Genomic DNA, 13,120 nt, shown 5'->3' on the forward strand with positions numbered 1-13,120 from the left:
ATAAAATAGACCAAGATCTGTAACTATATCTACGGGAATCATGCACGTTTAGTTTTGTAAACACCTATGGTGGTTACAACTACGACATTCAACACATGCCAAGTTCTATAATCATATCTGCATAAATTATGTACATCCAGTTATATGACCCAAGTTTTAACATAGAAAATAATAGAACTCCAAATTTATTTCAAGTGAGTAAATCAAACTACAAATTAACATATAGGTTTAAACAATATGAAAATAATAAATAAAGCAAGAAAATAGAAATCTATTGACTCTCTATTACTTCCCAATCGATCCAATTGCACTTCTATGAACAATCCAATGGCAGAGCTCCACTCCCAAAGGTGCTTTTTGACCAAAGCACGGCCGTGCTTAATGTCTATGCTCTTCATGGAAAAAAATCTCAGGTTTTGGCAACAGAATTTTCTCAAAACCATAAAGTGCATCATCCAAAAGTATGCATGTTCTTAGGTCATGCTTCCATAAAAATGACCGAGCTCTAGGCTCTATGATCATTCTTTTGCTATAGTAAAATAATATAGTATTTTTACTACAATAACTCAGCTATAGTACTTCTCTTCTTTTGGAAACTCTTGAAATCTACACGGTCAAAAAGCACGACCATGCTTAGGCTGTGCTTACCATGGATGAGTTGCAAATAACTTCATTTGATTCTAATTTTGCTCTAAAACTTATTCTAATGTCCCGAGACTTGTTAATCTATACTGAAACACAATTATACTCAAAGTAGGATCACATTATATGAATTAAGTGCTACAAGACAAGCAAAATATATATAAGAAGTATGTAAAATATAGATTTAAAATGCACCCATCAAATACTCCCACACTTGAACATTTGCTTATCATTAAGCAAATACATTCGGCTGAAAAGAAAATAAGATGAGTTCATAACCTCAAATCTCAAAGTAATAGGAATTTCGAAAGTGAAGAGAAACTCCAAATGATCAGTGCGTATTCAATTGATCATAAAAAGTTTCTCTCTTACCCTGTACTCCTCGTGTGGGTATAATTTACCCTACAGAATGTGCCCCATCTATCTTTTTATTGAACTAGCTAAACATGACTTTATTATTCCTAACTTCCTAAGTGGGTAGTAGCTTCATACACTATAGAGGTAGACATTTCTTCCACAAGGTCATCAAGTAAACACTTGTGATGCTCAAAATTTGATTACTCAAGAGAAGCTTTTAGATTTCTAAACTAATAGCTTTTCCTACCATCTTTTGTAAAACTATTTACAAAACACTTGGAAGGCATCCAAAAGGGATCCGACTTACTGGGATTTATTTCTTCTACTTTTTTTACATAAGAAAAACGAACTCAATTGGTTAATTAGCTATTGCCTTTCCTAAATACAAGTGGCTCAACAATTAGGGTAAAGTTCTAAAACTTGGGTTCCAAATCAAGAGTGCATGTAACACTTAAGTTCAATAAAAGTACACTAACACACTCATGTCCCCCTAAACTTAGAAGTAGCTATACAAGATATCATAGATCATCTTAAGTCATGCCTCATCACTAGGAATACACAAATAAAAACCCTCCCCACACTTGAATCATGTATTGTCCTCAATGTACAAAATGCATGCATGAAAAAAATAAATAAATTGAGGACATATACAGAATTAGTGAGAAGCTTTATGGACTTTCTTGATCACAGGAGTGATATTGCCACTCTCAATGTGTTTTGCAAATTTCACAACAACAAACCTATAGAACCAAAAAATGGCACACAAGTGAAGCTTGAGCGAAGAAAAATTTATGAGAGAAACTAAGAAAACTCAACGTAGAAAAACATGACCAATGCTTAGGGTTAACTCCCAAGGAGTGTTTTTTTTAATGTCACTAGCTTGACATACCTGTATGCTCCTCATGGAGGTTCATGAAATTGAGCCCTCTCATAGCCACCTAAAATAGAAATACCTGGATATGGAATTATTGTTTTAATTAGGTTGATCTCATCAAAACATAAGGATGTGGAAGTTGTTGGTATTGGAGTAAAGATAGTTGACTTTTTCCTCTTGGTGGCGACTTGCTTCCACAATTTCTACATGGGACAACAACTTTGATGAGATCTGCAAGTGTACGTGTCATCAATTAATAACTCTCGCATAAGCATGAGAGGGTCGTATTCCCTAGGATCCTAAGAGCTGCTATTACTTACCCCCTAGACAGCACTGTCTAGTATAATAAAGATAGGTTTAAAACAAATTAAGAAAATAACAAATGAGAAAACTATAAACAAATGGACTAAGGCATACCAAATAAGTACATTAATGAAGCGAGTAACAATGAAACAGCGAGGTCCCTGGGCGAGAATCTCCGAGGGACTACTAAAGCTAGAAGTATGCTAGAATTACATAGGCAATTGTGGTTTGGGCCAAGAGATATCCTAAAGTAGGTCATCCCAATGGTTAGGACGATAACCCCTAATACTATACAAGTATTGGCTCGGAATTCTATTCTGATCAAATCCTGCTACATTCGCATTACAACTATGGAAATCTCTAATTATGGCTGATACTCAATACCAAGGTCCAGCCCCAATGGTTGGAGAAGTATGAAATACCTGATTGTCACACGTATTCATACATGAATCCCTTCTAAGCTAGGTGAGTCTAGCACAAGGGCTATGGTCATGTGCCAAGGACAAGTTAGAAGTTAAATCATAGAGTTCTTAGGCAAAACAACACATCAAAGAACACCAAGCTTGAATCACAAACCAAACCAAAGGCACTAGAAGTAAATTACAACATTGATACAAGAAAGTTCATCCCAAGGTTCACCAGCATCCCGGTGAGCTTGGGAGTCTAGTTCAACATGAATAACAAAGAAATCTCAAGATACATATGAAACATGAACAAAACTAATGAAACTCTCTTGAAATGTTGACTAGAAGGTGGTGATGAGAGCTTGTGGAATCTGTGTCGGCAAGGTCTTGATGTTTTCCTTGATAGCACTCCTCTTCTCCCTTTGGATTTGCCCCTCAGATCTACCATTTCCATCCTCCTTGAGGCCCTAGGTAATGATGGTGGAGAAAGGGTGGCCAAAGACATCTATCGTTCTTTCAAGCTAGGAAGTTCTTAATTAAGTATCATAGCTATCATAGCTAAGTCAAGCATGCAATTGCAAAAATTTTCAAAGTTCACAAAAATCCAACCTCCACTTGAAGATGCACATTGTCCTCAATGTGTCTAAATTAGTAGCATGCAGCAATATGAATAATAAAAGCATAGAAAGAAGGTTTTCTGAACTTCTCTGAGTTTCAAAGCGTGAGTCTTGAAGTCCATAAGATCGGGGTGACCACCAATGATTCTGGTAGATGATGGAGAAAGAAGATGTGCTTGATGCCCTAATTCCACCCTGCAAGGTAGTAATGAACATCATCTAAAGGCATCCATCACACACACACACACACAAACAAAAAATACAAAAACAAAAAATAACAAACAACTAACAAGACAAAAACAATGAGGCATAATTCAAGCAAGTTCTTTGTTCAATCAATAACATGATATCCAAATCTCTCTATTGCAAGTACTGCTAAGAATTTGCAAAGATGCTACAAGTGTCTAACAAGTTCAAGAAAAGTATCATTCAAAAGTTACTATAGCACAAACTTTGAAAGAGCTAGAGTTTCACCATGTTTTTGGAGAATAAAAAATTTTACAATGCTTACAAATTGCTCAAAATAACCATAAAAGCAACAAACAATCATTCATCCACAACATTAGCATCAACAACACTTGAAAAAGGAGAAAAGAAGAAGAAAGATGCAAACCTTGAGTTTGGGCTAGTGAGAGTGCCCTATTAGAAAGATGGATGAAACAATTTTAAAACCCCAAATAAATCGCATAAATCAGGTCTATAGAAGTGGGAGATGAGTTTAGATAAATAAAAATAAAGAAAAACGGAGAAAGAATGAGGAGAAACGGAGGAGAAATGAGAGAGTTATGAAGAAACGGTGAAGAGGGTAATAATAACTGTTTATGTATGAGTAATATGAAGTATACTTTTCTTACATTGAGCATTAATTTTATTAGATTTTATAGCTCATTCATGTGTATTTGTGTTCTTTTGTGCATTTACGGTTGTGGAGACAAGTTTGGAAGAAAGGAAGCAAAAGTAGATCGCAGACATGATTGTTAATGAAGTTCTTGGATCGAACAAAAGTGAAGACACAAGTTGTGCTCAAAGACATGTGGGTGTGTGCCAATGATAAGTGCTTGTATATTAGTAATACAAAGTATTATTTTCTTATAATGGGAATTAGTCTTCTCAGATTTTATCACTTATACATGTATATTTGTGTTACTGATAAGTTCTTGTGTGTTAAAAATGTGAAGTATTCTTTCCTTATGATGAACATTACTTTTATTAGGTTTAAGTGCTAATACATGTGTATTTGTGTTCTTTTGTGCATGTACGGTTGTGAAGCTAAGTATTAAGAAAAGAAGCCCAAAGTAGATCGTGAACGCACTATTTGGTGGAATCTTAGAAGGAACCAACTCAAAGACACAAGTGGGGTTTTAAGATACATGAATGTGTGCCAACCTCCATGTATTCAAGTCATCACAATGAGTTTGAGGGGCACGAAGGCATTCACATTTACGTATCCCGACTTGTGAATTGATAGCAAGATCTTCACCAATGAGTCCTTTCATTGTAGAAGCGATGCGATGATAAGTGTCTTAATGTATGTATTTTAGTATATGTATTTTGTACTTCTAGCATGTATTTTTATAAGAATATATGCCTATTTTGTGCATAATTGTGTATTATTTGTTTCGCATGGCATGAAAACGCCATGGAAGATACGGAGATACGATTTGGGTGGAAAAAGAGAAGAAAATTAGGTCTCATCGACTGTAGCACCTGGAGAATTTTTGAGCCAAGAATTGATTCAAGGAATACTACCTCAATGAGGAGCTCATTGATAAGTGCTTGTGCGATATGAATGTGAAGCGTTCATTCCTTATGTTGAGCATTACTTTTCTCAGGTTTTTACACTAATATGTGTGTTTTTATGTTACTTTTATGCGGGTAGGGTTGTGAGGCCGAGTATGAAGGAAATAGGCCAATGTGGATCATAATGCACCTATTTTGGAGGAAATCTTGCTAAGCTTCAAACGCAAAGACATAGGTCAGCTGTGAGATGCTAGAGTGTATGCCAACCTCCTCGCATTCGAGTGAGCACATCCATTTGAGGGGCACAAAAGGCGATCACACTCGAGCATTCCATTTAATGCACAAAAGAACGAGAGCTCCACCAACATGTATATCATTGAAGAAGCAAGTGATTCACGATGTAAACGTGTGCCCGTTTGCGTTACCCCGATGAAAATATGGAATTAGGAAGTTATTCAGGTCGAAGACTGTAGCAGAGTGATGCAGCATGCACTGCAGTAGCACTGTTCACAGCTGGCCGAGAAATCAGAGGAACAGAGAATCCACACGGGCGTGTGGAAATTATCCACGGCCATGTGGAAATTTAGCACGGGCGCGTGTGCCATCCACAGCCCGTGGAGTCGCCCGATTCAACCCCGATTTTGGTATTCTTTTGCTCCATCTTTTCCCCAACTTGAGAGTGGGTTTCGGCTAGGGTTTTGATGGGTATTGGCTAGGGTTTTGGAGAGGTTCTATAGCTCCGACATCGCGCGTCATTTGGAAGAAGGTTATTGGGAGAGCTTTCGTCGGCATCGATCCGGCGAGGTGTATCCTAGGCCGGACAAAGCATCCCTTTCGACGAGTAGAGGACTCTCCACAAGACCATCGACACGACCATCGAGGGGGTTTCTTTATGGATTTATTGCTTTTACATTCGATTTCTTTGATAGTACTTAGCTCCATGGAGAGCTAAACCCCTAGTGTGTACTTGGGTGATTGTAAACCCTAGGATGTATTCGTTTTATTGAACTTCTTTATTATGCTTTCAATAAATTGATGTTTATTGTGAGTTCCAACCTTGAATGCTTGAGTGTATCAACATTTCCCCTAGAGTGACACTAGGTTTGAGAGTTCTGTTGGTAACCTTGTGAGTGAGTGAGTCGAGAGGTACAGGAGCGTCACCTTTCCCCTCCGACGTGATAGATTCTACCTCCATTCCTCGAGTTCTTTGCGGCCATAATAGAGTGAATGGTCTAAGGGATGAATCTCCGCTGGGGCTTAGTAGCGCGTGCAACGGAGTGAAGCGTTGAGGGGATCTTAGTATCTAGGGCTTAATTGTGGTTAGGGACCTTCCGTTTGCACCAAAGGGTTAGGTCTATAATTAGGAAGAGATTTATAACCATTGCATTAATAGAGTAAGGATTTCCACGACTCACCATTGCATTAATCAGGAAGTATAATAGAGAGTTCTTGCACTTGAAGCGATTATCCTAGGTGAAGCATCATCCGAGTACCCCATCTTTATCGATTGCCTTACCTCCTCCTTACTTTTGCTCTCTTACTTGTTGCTTTTAATTGTTGAGAATTGAATCATTGTCACACTTATCATTGTTAATATTCGACATAGCTAAGAATCGAATTAAGTGTCTTTACTCCCTACTCCCTGTGGATTCGATACCCGCTCACCCAGGATTATTACTTCGACAAACCCGTGCACTTGCTGGATATACGCAAGGGGATCTTTTCACTCATCGACTCCGGGATGAACACTGTAGCCAGAGAAAAGAAGTATTTATTTAAAGGCATACTATCTCAATGAGGAGCTATTTGTCCCAATATGGACACTGTTATAAGAGAAGAATGGGTTTTTGCTTGTTTCATACTGGCTTAATAACCCCCTCATTGACCCAATATGGACTTGGTATGGAAGGCTTTTGGGGGAGGTTTTGAATCTCATTTTATGCCTCATACGGCCTCCATTGGGGGAGTATGCTTGTGGGGTATAAGAGAGGATTTGGACGATTTCTAGATTACCTTTTGGCAGTCAACACTGGGTAGGAAGAAGGAGGAGAACGAAGACATCTTTAGAGATCTTGGCTTGAGGCTTGGAGGTTATCAAGAGCTTGAACTTCAAGGGGAGAGCTTCATCGTCAAGGGAGGAGGGGTATTCGGCATTCATTGGGCTAGAGGAAGCGTCATTCGGCCGGCATTGTTCTTCTTCATCATCATTCGGACTAGGGATTGCCTCTTATGCATTTGTTTTGTATTTTTCTTGAGTTTGTTATCTTTGTTTGTATGATGGCACCCACACTAGACCCCCAAGGCCAACAGATGTAGGTGAACCTTAGGGGGTTCATCATGTATTTTGGATGCTAAACTTTTATTGAAATGCAGTTGGGTTGATTTATATCTTGGCTCATTGTTCTTCATGTCTAGAACTATAAAATGGAGATCTCCTTAATTCTTTGTTGAGTTGTACGTGTAGATGTTACCTACTCACATGTACTAGATCATTAATGAGCTAGAAGGGGTATTCTTACATCGACATACCAGAAATTGGATGTCGGTAGCCTCTCTGAATCATATGGATAGACTTAGGGTAAGTGTGTCCTTATTGTGGGATTTCCCTACACTTAATACGATCGTAGGAATGTGATTAGGGAGAGATCCTTATTGACATTCGTATGGGATTAGGGTTCAATCACTGAGAAATTGGGATTGGACTAGTCTTGAGATCATTCGGTATAAATCACCCTTGTTTTGCTATTACTGTGCATCCATATATCATGATGACCCCTCAAGGGGATCCTCATCCAAAGACCTCTGTATTTCATTGTTGTTCCTGTGATCTCCTTTGCTGTTTATAGTTTTTTTTCTTGCAAGTTGTTTATATCATTACAGTTGTTAGAGTAGTAAATCATGCTTAAGTTGTAAGGTTAGATAATAGGTAATGGAGTAGTAATAGGAGCTCCTTAGCCCCATGGAATACGACCCCTGTGTCACTCACAGGGTATTACTTGGCGACCCATACACTTGCAGGTGAGCATCATAACAAGTTTTTGGCGCCATTGTGGGGGAATATTAATGAATTCTAGGAAACTTATAGCTTATTGCTCTAACCATTTTTCTTTTATTTTATTTCTTCTTTTCATTTGTCTTATTTCTTTTTTAGCTTAAATTTTTATATCTTTTTTGGCTTTACAAGGTACTGTGCATGACACGAACAAATCCATCAAACCTAGTTATTCCTGACAGCGAAATTGAGAGAACCTTACATCGAATAGTAAAGGAAATTGGAAGGGCTTCATTATGGCACATTTGAGCTTTACACAAGGGAGTGAGTAGAATATGGTTGATATCTGGAATGATTGGGTACCACCTATACATCATTTATTCCACATATAACACAATACTATTTGCAAATTTAAACCATGGGAAGGCTCAGTTACAGCAGATGAAAATAATATCTGGAAGGCAATACTCACCAACTTCATGAATTATGGTAAAGTTACATTGAACGAAGAGGTGGGTATCCCGACTGATTTGACTTCTTTTGACATAGCAAAAATGCAAGCCTTTCAGTCGATTATGGTAGGTGAACTTAACAAAGATCAGGGGAAAGAAACTGTGGTTATTGTGTAATCTGTGTTTGGCATTAATGATAGTTCTAATAAAAGCTCATTATCTGCAGAAGAAGAAGAACCAGAACAGAGTGATTTACTGCTAAATAAAAATCTGAAACCTACATTAGAGGAAGCACTTGAATTAGAATTGAAACCGTTACATGAACACTTCGAATACGCATTTCTTGGGGAAGACACTCAGCTTCTTGTCATCATTGCCTCAAACCTTATAGTCGAACAAAAGAGAGATTTGGTCAATGTCTTGAAAAAGCACAAGAAAGTAATTGCCTGGAATATATCTGAAATCAAGGGGATAAATCATTTATTCTGCACTCACAAAATTTTGATGGAAGAGAATCATAAAACCATCAGCTTTACCACAAAGAAGACTAAATCCAAACATGAAAGAAGTAGTAAAAGCTAAAGTCATCAAACTTCTTGATGCAGGCATTATCTATCCAATTTCTGACAGTGAATGGGTAAGCCCAATGCAAGTAGTACCTAAAAAGTGGGGGATGACTGTAATCACCAATGAGAAGAATTAGTTAATTCCTACTCGAAACAATTACGGGATGGCGTGTCTGCATTGACTACGGAAAATTAAATGATGCTACCCGAAAGGATCACTTCCTGGTATCATTTATTGATCAAATGCTTGAGAGGCTTGTAGGGCATTCATACTACTGCTTTCTGGATGGCTTTTCTAGGTATTTCCAAATTCCTATAGCACCAGAAGACCAAGAGAAAACCACATTCACATGTCCTTCTGGAACATTTGCATATCGCCGAATGGCTTTCGGCCTATGTAATGCTCCTACCACTTTTCAGAGATACATGATGGTAATTTTTGAAGATATGGTGTAAGACTTTATGGAAGTTTTCATGGATGAATTTTCTGTGTTTGGTGACTCATTTGAGCCTTGCCTCAAGAATCTAGAACGTGTTCTTGCTTAGTGCAAGGAAACGAATCTCGTACTAAGTTCGGAGAAATGCTATCTCATGGTTCAAGAAGGGATAGTCCTGGGTCACAAAATTTCCAAAGAGGGAATCGAGGTAGATAAAGCAAAAATTTCCATTATAGAGAAATTACCTCCCCCAACTTCAGTGAAAGCCATCAGGAGTTTTCCTGGGCATGCAGGTTTTTACAGAAAATTCATCAGGGACTTCGCCAAAATTGCTAGACCTTTAACGAAACTGTTGGAAAAAGATTTCCCATTCAAGGTTGATGATGATTATATGAAAGCTTTTATTATGCTCAAGGAAAAGCTTACTTAAGCACCGATAATGATAGCTCCAGATTGAGATTCCGCATTTGAACTGATATGTGATGCAAGTGATTTTGCAGTAGGTGCAGTCCTCGGGCAGCTAAGAGACAAACACTTTCATCCCATATATTTTGCAAGCAAAACATTGATGAAAACTCAAGAGAATTACACCACAACAGAAAAGGAGTTTCTTGTTGTGGTCTTTGCATTTGATAAATTCAGATCTTATCTAGTTCTTTCCAAGGTGGTGGTCTATACAGATCATTCAGCTTTGCGTTACCTACTTATTAAGTTGGATGCCAAACCATGTTTTATTAGATGGGTCCTCTTACTTCAGGAGTTTGATCTTAAAATCAAGGACAAGAGAGGGACGGAGAATCTTGCAGCAAATCATTTATCCCATTCGGAGAATCCTAATCTTGAAACTTTGAGAGAGAAAGATATCAATGATTCATTTCCTGAAGAGTACTTATATAATAATCAGGTAGTGGAAGAGATCGAGCCACCTTGGTTTGCTGACTTTTCCAACTATTTAGTTGGGGGTTACATCCCCAAATGGTTCATGCATCGACAACGGAAGAAATTCTTTTCGGATCTTAAGCACTACCTGTGGGAAGACCCTTACCTTTTCAGAATTTGTTCAAACCAGGTTGTTCGGAGATGTGTATTGTAGATGGAGGGTCTAAGTATCTTGAAAAACTATCATTCAGGACCAACTATGGGCCATTACAATGTAAATCGAACAGCAAAGAAGATTCTTGATTCAGGTTTCTGTTGCCCGTCATTATTTTAAGTCACCTAGAAGTTCATACAATCATGTGATAGATGTCAAAGGGTGGGTAACATTTCATGCAGGGATGAGATGCCCTATAATTGGAATCAAGCTTGTGAAGTTTTTCACGTATGGGGGATTAACTTCATGGGGCCATTCCCAAGTTCACATGGTTACAAGTTTATTGACACGTCCGAATATGCGTGTAAACTGCAAGTGCACGGGTGTCGAAGTAATAATTACCCCGGTGAGTGGGTAGTCGAATCCACAGGGAACGGAAGTATTAGTATTAACCATTTCTTAGTTATCTAGTCGAAATCAATAGATGTGATGAAATGAACTAATTGCAAGAGAATTAATAAGCAAGCAAACGAGCAAGAAAACAAGTAAAGGAGATATCAATCAATAAAGATGAGGTACCCGGGCAATGCTCCCCCTAGGATCTAACATGAAGCTCAAAATTCACTAAATGCTTCTAAACTGAGTCTAATGAATCAAGGTAATCCAAGAACAACCGGCCCTTGCCTCCAAGCCACCGGTACTAGTCCCCTACAAGGTCCTAGCGGAGAAATCACTCAATCTCAACACCTTACACCCCATATGACAGCAATACGCTCTAGGGACACCTAAGAGTGAAACCGATTCCTAAAGATAGATCCAACCCTAATTCCCAGCGAAGGATCTCTAACGTCTTACAAGGTCTCGGCGGAGAAATCTCTCAAGCTCACGCCTCACACCAAATATGGTTGCATAGAGTTTAGGGAATACGGAGATAGGAAACACTCAATCAGAAGGGAAAGGGGACACTCCACTATCTCATGACTCACCCTCTCAACCCTCTTTAACCTTGAAGTTCTAACTCTAATGGAGACCTCTCTCACATCAAAGTAACACATCATGCGAATCCAATCAACCACAAGGATTAATTAAACAAGAAAGTAATGGGAATACAAGATTAAAACTCAAATCAACTCGGATTAAATATAAACATAAAGCAAATCATTACAAAAACATAGATCCTAGGGTTCACAAGCCCAAATACCTACTAAGGTTTAGCCCTCCATGGAGCAAGTTACAAAACAATGATTATTAAAATGAAAAGCAATGAAAACCATGAATAAAACCCCCTTAAATTCGTGATGATAGCCTTGATGGGTTGCCCAACATCTTGAAGAATCCTTCTCCGAAACTAGGTCGTCGAAGGCTTCCTCTATGCTATGACGGAGAGAAGATCGACCAAAGTTAGTGATGGATGCCCCCCAATATCGCCAAAGACCTCCTCCAAAACCCTAGCCACCTTGCCAAACGGCCTATTTAAAGCCCAAAACCGCGCCTGTCACGTGCCCTCACGCGAACGTGTGGATTTTCCACGCGGCCGCGTGGGCTGCAAGAATTTCAACGCGGGCGCATGAACAGTAATTTTGCTACATTAAAACTGCTACGGTGAACACTCTTCTGTTAAGGTCACATGTTCGGGCAAACGTCCATAAGGTAGGCTATAAAACTTTTCTTCATTGACATATCTTTGAGAGGTATTGCAATCTTCACAAAGAGAAGGAACATGAAGATGTGGCTGCCTTTGTGCCCTTCCAACTAGTGAATTGACTTGAATCTTCTTGGAAGTTGGCACACATCTCCATCTTTATGAACTCCCCTCGTGTCTTGGCCCTTGAATTGAACAAGAACTCCCAACATTGTGTCTTTATAGCCTATCTTTGCTTCCATTTTATTCTTCAAGGCATTCACAACCTATATGCATAAAAGAACACCAAATACACAATATGAGACATAAACCATGGTAAAAATGATGCTCAATGCATGTAAAACATATATAAAAATATGTCTACTCAAGCACTTATCATTTATTCTCATGGCAGTCGATTACATGTCTAAATGGGTGGAAGCTCAGGCCCTACTAACAAGCGACGAAAGGGCAGTAGTGAAATTCTTAAAGAAACTTTTCTCTAGGTTTGGAACACAACGGGCAATCATTAGCGATCAAGGCACTCACTTTTGCAATTCTCAGTTTGCAAAAATTCTAAAGCGTTATAATGTTTACCACAAACTAGCAACGCCATACAGAATAGAAGAGACTGGACAGAACACTTGGATGACGCTCTCTGGGCATACATAATGGCATATACGACTCCTATTGGGACCATTCCATACAGATTAGTCTATGGAAAAGCCTGCGACTTACCTGTTGAACTTGAACTCAAAGCTTAATGGGCTATTAAATTTCTAAATTTTGATTCCACTATTGCAGGTGAGAAGGGGAAGCTTCAACTAAAAGATATGGATGAAATGGCACGCCATGGTATACAAAAATTCCAAACTCTACAAAGAAAGGGTAAAGGAGTACCATGATAGGCATATCAAGCATCCTAAACAATTTTGAATGGGGGACCAAGGTTTACTATTCAACTCCAGGCTGAAACTATTCCCAGGAAAGCTTAAGTCATGTTGGTCGGGTCCATGTACGGTCACTCAAGTTTTCCCACATGGAGCAGTTGAAGTAACCCACCCCGAAAAAGGAACTTTTAA

The sequence above is a fragment of the Dioscorea cayenensis genome, chromosome 3 (assembly GCF_009730915.1).
Source record: "Dioscorea cayenensis subsp. rotundata cultivar TDr96_F1 chromosome 3, TDr96_F1_v2_PseudoChromosome.rev07_lg8_w22 25.fasta, whole genome shotgun sequence".
In the NCBI taxonomy this organism is placed as follows: Eukaryota; Viridiplantae; Streptophyta; class Magnoliopsida; order Dioscoreales; family Dioscoreaceae; genus Dioscorea; species Dioscorea cayenensis.